Source organism: Atractosteus spatula, chromosome 4 (assembly GCF_055471065.1).
Source record: "Atractosteus spatula isolate fAtrSpa1 chromosome 4, fAtrSpa1.hap1, whole genome shotgun sequence".
NCBI lineage: Eukaryota > Metazoa > Chordata > Actinopteri > Semionotiformes > Lepisosteidae > Atractosteus > Atractosteus spatula.
In genome coordinates this window covers 59,845,918-59,854,022 of record NC_142709.1, presented here as the reverse complement: position 1 = coordinate 59,854,022, position 8,105 = coordinate 59,845,918, and the positions used below count along the sequence as shown (strand labels likewise).

Below are 8,105 nucleotides of genomic sequence, written 5' to 3'. Positions count from 1 at the left end.
TGCATCATCGCCAGAAATTGGCACCGGTCCTGCTTACCTGGTGTTGGACATTGCTTCAGAATAACCAAAAGTTATTCTCAAAGACATGTTTTCCGATGCCTAATATCAGCATGTTATACGACTTAAACATTTATTGTTTATTACGTATCACCTTATTAATGACTTTTTGCATGTAGATTTTGAGCAAATTAAAATACTAGTGCAGTTTACATTCATTTGCAGAAGATATGCACACTCGTGCTATACATGGAGGCTTGTGTGTTTTGAACACATATACATACTGTACATTCATATACTGTATTATACAGGTATACCTGTACCAGATCCTTGATTAATTTGTTTGTGCACATGACGGAAGGTCTCCATTTCTTTTATTTTTAGCGTGTTTCCAATGAGAATATATATTCTTGCAGTTCACACGGAAAATTTTAGCTTTTATTTTCCAGTATTTATGATTTCTTAAAAGAAGTGTATTTAATGCGTGGAAATATTCGGTGTTATACGGCATTTGTGGGCGGGTCATCTGCCCCATGTGCGTTGAGAGTTAATTTTCATGGAGGAATTCCCTACTGAACGATTTTACGGTGGGCAGATACTCTGGGAATTGCCAAAATCTTAAACTGGAGAAAAAGTGGGAGATCTATTGTCCTTTGAAGATAATTTTATTTCAGCAAGGTAAGAAAAACAACACCTTTATCAACTGCACGCTATACACGGTATCATTTCTAAAGTGAGGACGAAAGATAGCAGATCTTTTTAAAGTTATAAAGTTGTTGAGATGTGGTGTCTGGCGTGAAAAGACGCCGGTAGGGTGAACCGAAAATAAAAAGCAAAACTCGTCTTTCGTGAAAACGAAACTTTGCGCTCTGCTGGGTTGAAAAACGATTCTAACGTATTTACTCGACATTATTAAATATGTACGACTGTTTTTTTTTTAAAAGAAGACGTTGGGGGGGGGAATGCTCAGTATTTTCATGCGATGTGCCCACAGACCCTGTTCCAAGTCAGATTTTTCCCTCTTGATAGCGGGCTGTGGTGTGAAAAGTCTAGTGCGCAGGAGTTTTGTAACATTGTTTCGCTTAACCATTTTGTTATGAAAGGGAGAGGAAATGTTTATTCCCGAAGACAAGCTGTTAACTTTGTTACAGTTCATGGTACTTAGCGCTGGTATGCTTTTATTTTCGACTACAGAAAAGTAATAGTTTGACAAAATAATATAATAAAAAGAAAATCAGAGATTGTGCATCTAGAAGGCGTTTACGAGTATGCGGATAGCCTCTATTTACTGAGATGTTTCTTATACCGATTACACTCTTTAACAAAAAATCTGCAGAATCCAAAATAATAAGATATGTATTCTATCAGCAATATTAATTCGGTTGTGAACTCTTCGTATTTGGGAACTGAGAGTTTACTTGAAGGGGCAACTCCATCATGCCCTAGTATTCCAGAGAGCCTGTGTCAAGTTACAGCTGAAAAGAACGACGTTTCTGTTGTCTGTGGAAAGTCTGAGATTTTCTGGGTTGAAGTAGGTGAGATCAGACTTTCAGTATTGAATACGTTGCAATTCTAGAACTGCTCTTTGTTTGAAGAGAACTGAGATTTGCTTCGTACTTTGTCTTTTTTTAATCAAGCAGGTCTTTGAGATCGCATTTGATCTCCTTTTGTAGTGGTTGATGTTTTTTATTTACAAAGTAAGACAAATCCGTCTGTAAATTAAGACCAAAAAAAAACACGGGTGGGGGTTTGGTGTTGGTATTTGCTTGGCATTGGGAAACTGGTGCAGGTCTTAAGGAATTTTCTTTGACACGTTTCTTTGAGGGTTTGGTCGTGCCAGATGTCGTTCAGGTGAGGCGCTTCTGAAAGACACATTTATTCAGGAATTCATAGCCTGAAGGTGTGTTCGAAGTCTTTAAAACATGTCTGGATCCAGGGGGCACATTGGAGAAAAAGAAGTAGATTATCATGGTCGGGAGAAATTCGATACCAAATAAATGACGTCAGATGAAATTCCACTGCAGAGAAGTCGAAGAAAGTAGAGCTGGTTATTTTTCATAGAAATATTTTCGGTCTCTATCTTTCTTAACAGCTGACAATAAGAAGTCAACGAAAACATGAAATTGTCTCTTTTGGAGCAAATAGCAGAGTAATGTTTTCCGAGATTATTTTTGTAAACTGGAAATAGATCATGCAGATGGAACAACCATGTATTGAGCCATGCAACTAATTTTCTGGTGAGGTTGTTTTATAAAGAGGAAAACGAATTAACCATAAATTAGGGTATAGGTATCGATTAAAAATAATATATTGTTTTTCTATGTTCCTAATGGCCATGCATGGATAGCATGGGAATCGGGAACAACATACATTAACTCAACAACATGACTTTTACATATGCAACCACAGCCTCATTTCGAAAAGAGCTTGAATTAGGGTACGTGTAAAAGCTCAAATTATTCGTAAATGTGGTATGAAAATGCTTGCATCGTGAACTGCGAAGGGCTATCTACTCTAGAGTTCAGATAATCTCAGGGATTCAATCTGCCAGCTCATTTCCATATGTCTCTTCGTATGAAAGCATTTTATACTAATTGTCTTCTGAAGTCTCGACCGTATTCAACACAAAGAACCTTCGGTAAATACTTCACAGAAAGTGTTGTTGCTGAAATTAGTTCAGAGGTCACTTTCTGATTTTTATTCTTGCTTCAGAATGACCCCCAGACTTTGAACTGAAAACTGCTCTGGCTGGTCTTTTCTTGTTGTTCACCTGAAGACATGTTTTCTTGGTTATGTGGATAGATGTGTCATATGGCGAATGAACACATTTGAAGAACATATTCCTGTTAGCACAGCTTTCTTTTTTCTTTTTGGAAGTGTTTCAGTGTCTTGTAGGACTAAGAAATCACTACAGAATGAAGGAAGATGGACAGTTACCTATTCAGTTGTTCAAGTAATTTATTTAATGTTGATAATGTAATAATGTGTTTTGTGTTTTACATATCATCTTTGAGGTAAAGAGTAATTTGAATCCATGCACAATAATTATTACCCTTTAAATAAAGTAAAATTGGATAACCTTGACATATCTGCACATTTAAAGTTGGTTATTTAACCATAACCTTTTAATAGCATACCCTAAATGAAAAAAGGACATTGATAGTGGCTAAAGTAGTTATATCTTGTCTCAAATGCATGTTTTAAGATATTGCATTTCCAACATGGGCTTACTGAAAGGCCAGTTGGATCTTTGTACAAAGGTTTTGCACTGTTATTTTGTTATCATGACTGTTTAGTATGTTAAAAAGTTTTCAAGTTGTGTAAGAACACAGCACACAGACTCTCTCAGTGTGTATGGGGAAGGAAACTGCTTGTCACTAGGTGCTATATTCTTTGTCTCAGTCATGAGTTACTGGTGCTAATCACAGGATGAGGGCATTTGTGCTTGGGACCGAGTGCTGTGTGGCACAGTGTGAGATGCAATATTAAGTCACTGTGTAAAAATGAGGTGTGTTAAAGTGTAATTTGACACCCTTATTTTTTAATTTAAGAACACTTTGAGGTCAAATTTAATTTCAGGAATGTAGGCAACTTGCCAGTGGTAAACCCGGCTGAATTACACTGGTCTTCCTTTGATTAAAATAGAGCTCTTTTGTTTCCAAGCAACAACAACAAAAATATTGAGGTACTGATTGGTTACAATTACAGAGGTCTTTTGAATATTGAGATAGATTTTTCCCAGTCTTTTTTGGTAAATGAAAGAGTGAATTATATATAATATTATACCTATTTCTTTTACACACTATTTTACATACTATTTTGTCATGTAGCATTTCTCATTTTATTAATTCATTGGCAGTTTTTATATTGTCAATTTGTGTTGTCTTGGAGAGAAAATTAGTATTCTGCTAGTTTCTGATATAAATTCTGTAATAAATTGGTGTTAATTGTCTGATTCTTCACAGACATCCATAATAATCTATTATAGTTCCTCTTGTCTTGTCTTTTTGTAAGGTCATGGGGTTAGTATCTGGTTTACCAGAGATTAGTTCCCCAGGGGACAGGTTTTTGGAGCATGTGTTGTGGTCATGTTAACTAGAATGTTAATGATAAAATCTCCAAGTAATTAGCAAAATGTCTGCCTTTCGAAAAATAACATTTTCCAATCTTAATGAATTAAGGTGGTAATTCATTCAGTATTGCTGGTAAGATGGATGAAGACAGATATCTAAATTCCTGTTTTGTGGTATTTGAATTCTTTTTTACAGTAGCTTTTAGGCATCTTTAAATATATTACCATCTTTTATTTTTCTCAGTTAAGCCTGACACATCATGGAAAGTCTTTAAAGGATTTCTGATCTCCAAGGCTGTTGGATAATAGTTTTTTATGCCTTGCAAGTATAATTTTAATGGGATATTAGGCCACCAAAAACAACAAGGAAGCAGGAATGCTACTTGGGGTGTTGGAATCATATATTTGTCATCTTCTGAACAAGATGCTTTCCTTTAAAAGATGAAGAGACAATGCATGAACATAATGACTTTGAGAATTGTGTGCTTTCTGTTGAAGATTTTCTTTTTAGCATGGTTATGGCTTACAGAGCTCAGTGCTATTAAGTAAAAGGCGAATGAAATGTGTTGGAAACTCACAAGTCCAGTGATGTCTTCTGGCTCTCAAAGCAAGTTGATAGTGGGCATTAACAATGTGGATCTTATCACCAACCCAAGCCTCTTCCCCTCTCCATTAGGCACAACAGAGCTACTGCAAAGGAGAACACTGATCTCATTTTTTTCTAGTTTGAATTGCACAGCCCTGTGTCTGAAGTCAGTGTGGGACAGAATCCGGCATCCTTATTACTATCCCTTTCTCACAGACCCTGAGCTGACATTCATAAGCAGCTTATTGTGTGGGTTTTTATGGGATTCTTTGACCTTTTTCTATGAAGGCTAGTCAAGAAGTGAGTGTCTTTTGAACTATTATTCACAATAAAAAAGAGTTAAGACTGGTGTTGTTTGAACAAATAGGATTCTAGATATGCCTTAGTGAGACATTGAATCTGGGACTTGAGGACAAACATCACAAGCGACTGAGCTTTTATGCATGGATTGTAGTTCTAAGGGCAGCACTGAGTTGGCTTGTGATCAATTCTTAACAAGCAACCTCCTAAATTAAGCTCTTTAAAAGCATATGTTGGAAGGAACAAGATGCATTTCATCTGTTCATGGGAAGGGTTTTTCCAGATTTTCCATTGACATTGATAAACAGCTTCACTCTCACACTTATGGTTTATCAACCCTGTTCAAGTGTTCAGAGGATTTTAAGCCTCAATAGAGGTGCAGCTGCATGTCCAGCATTCCTTTAACATGCTGCTGGAATTATGGAAAAAAATGTTCTGTCACATATGGGAGCATGATAGATCTCTGAGATGGTAAGTGCCAGTGCGTCAGCGCAGGCAGGGCCCGCTGCTTGCTGTGATGAGTTGAGAAGAACTAGATAAAAGTGTGGGAGATAAGCCAACCCAAAGTCACTGTCTGGCCTCAATTATGTTATGTACTTTGTAGAAAACAGATTGGCATATCTTCCTTATCCAATGTTTTGGAAATTTTGGCATTTTGTAGGTTGACAGAAAGTTTTTTTGTAATCAAGGGCAGTGTTCTGTCACGCACATCAGTTTTTTAGACAAACTACTGGAAACACTAATGGCAACTTGAACAGTATTATTTGTTGTCAATGCCTCATGGTTACAAATCTTGTCCATTGTGAGGTCAAGGTTTGCCCAGTTGTTGATCTTTCTTTCAGCATGTCCACGTTCTTCCAAATCTTCTGACACAGTGCGTCTACTGGGATGATTTAATGATTTAATTTGGCATTTCTTGACCCTCTCCTGCTGCTGCTTGTTTGCAGTTTTATTTTCGTCAAAGTTATCCGGAACCAGACTTATGATGAAATCGGTCGTCGGTTCAATCATTTTACCACTATAGCTAAGCATAGGTGTTTACTAGTATTTACTGGGTTATGAAAGAAAAAAAGGCTTCCACTCCTGTAAGTCTTCATTGTCAGTTCATTATTGGCCAAAACATGTACCATGTTTAAAAACGTGGATTTCTTCTCCAAGAAAATATAGATCCTCTGGTTCTTATTTGTATTTTTGTGGTTGTCAGATAAGACATCTGATTCTGATTGTAAGGGCAAGCTGTCAAATAATGTCGGAAGCAAACATGATATAGAAATTCAGTTGGGGAATAAAAGAAAAGATTCGATTAAGTGTACAGTGTTTCACAGGGTTTCACTTACTTTTACAATGATGATGTCATAGCCAGAGGTATGGACTGTAAAAGTGACTTGTTAAATCTGAGGTGGTTGAAGCTGTTGCACTAAAGCAGGTTTATTTCACTTTTTGGTATATTTTAAGTGCAAATGGTGCATTTTTCTCAGTGTTTATCCCTTGAGGTTCCTCAACAGTAAAATTACTCTAACGTTTAAAAGGTCGAGCTGTTACCGAACATTACATTGGATAACACCTAGTGACTCAAAGACTCTGGAAGTGGAAGGTTGTAGCTCATTAAACGTCAAATAAACCTTAAATAATTTTAAGCTGCTTTAGCAGTTGGCTCACTAATGACATGATACCAGGATATTTTCTTTACTATATTGTGTTGTAGTATTTCTAGAGTCTTTGATTGACAAACACAAGGCATTTTTTGAATGAAAGTTCTTTCCCTCGATGAATTAAAATCCACTCAAAATAGCCTGAAGTTTAATGGGCCAAAAGGCCTCTTCTTGTTTGGAGCCCTTCTTCTGTTCTGGTTTATCTGCCAGGAAAGTTCCTCATCTGGACCCCTTGGTGCTTACAGCACACAGCTGAGTCTGGAGAGTGTGCATGCTAACTGTGATGGATTCCCCAGGTAGTGGTATGTTCCTGGGGCTGTTCAAGGTGTCCTCGGCTCACTCTCTGACAGTGACTCCCGTCGCTCCTACCGGGCACTTGTCAGCTTGCAGAGTTGTCAGTGAGCGCTGCATTGTTCCACCTCTTCATGCATGCTGTCCCACAGGCACTCGGCTTGAACAACAGACAGATATTGCCATGGTCTCCCTCCCTCTTTCTTGATCAATCATTATTTGCTCATTCTAAAAAAGAAAAAAAATGTCAACTGCAAATTAAAACAATGTATCTATATATCTGAAAAGGGGTTTGAATTTTTCCACTCAGTTTAGAGCTGGCAGTAATTTCTTCCCATCACAGCAGTGATCCCTGTTCAGGGAGGGTGGGGAGAGAGAGATGTAATCCTCTGAACTCCCTCCCCTCCCCGATAGAGGTCAATCTTTATTTGGGCAAGCACCTGGACTAGTTGAGCTGCTTAGGAGTCCTAAACTTCAGCAGGAAGCCTGGAAATGGTAAAAGATTATGTTCAGGAGGTAGGTCTTGCTTACACTATATGTACAGTTCTGGGTAGCTCCAGTGGAAACTGTTTTACTCTCCTGTTTGCATAGCATTGTACTGTAATGTGTTAAGTGCTCTTTGGCTTTTCTGCAGTTTGTTTTGCTGTTGACAGTTGATTATCTTAAAGAAGATGGGGAAGCCCTTTGAACTCCAAAACAAGCAAATAGTCAGGCAGGCTGTATTATAGCTGAAAACAGTGCCTCTTTATTGAAAGAACCCTCTTTGTACAGCTTACCACTGTAGCAGTCACAAGATTGGCAGCTTGTTAACAAAAGATTTGAGGTGATTCGATTCTTGATGTTTTGAGGATTGAGGGAGACTGGCAGTTTAAGACGCTACCTTGATTTATAATTACCAAAGGTATTAACTTGTTGTAAAGTCATTGAGATTACTTTTGTTTTACCATAACAAACACTAACCGATATAATAAACCAAAACAAAGTAGGGAAGATGTGTTTCTCTCCCAGTGTTAATACGGTCATTAATATTCGCAATGATAAGGCACTTTATTAAACTCCGTATCCTGAGAGAAAATTGAGTCACCTAACAGCTTTTAATATTGGAAAGATTTAGCATGGCTGTGTTCCTCAATTGCAAGTTCTTTGTCTTTTATATTCTTAGCTATGGCTTCAGGCATGCATGTTGAATTAGTGTTTGTGAGGAGGG

The 8,105-nt window shown here is 37.5% G+C and overlaps 1 protein-coding gene across 3 annotated transcripts in view; it reads left to right on the top strand.

Annotated features, from left to right (window-relative positions):
• The first annotated feature begins 503 nt into the window (after window positions 1–503).
• Window positions 504–8,105, top strand: part of LOC148836714 (fibronectin type III domain-containing protein 3B-like) — a 161,631-nt gene continuing 154,029 nt past the window's right edge. Inside the window, exon 1 of one of the 3 annotated variants that reach the window (XM_088913964.1) lies at window positions 504–675. The gene's annotated coding sequence lies outside the window, so the exon portion shown is untranslated. Of the gene's footprint in view, window positions 676–1,137; window positions 1,168–8,105 lie in introns of those variants that run through there. The other 2 variants (XM_088913966.1, XM_088913965.1) reach the window with 2 other exon arrangements.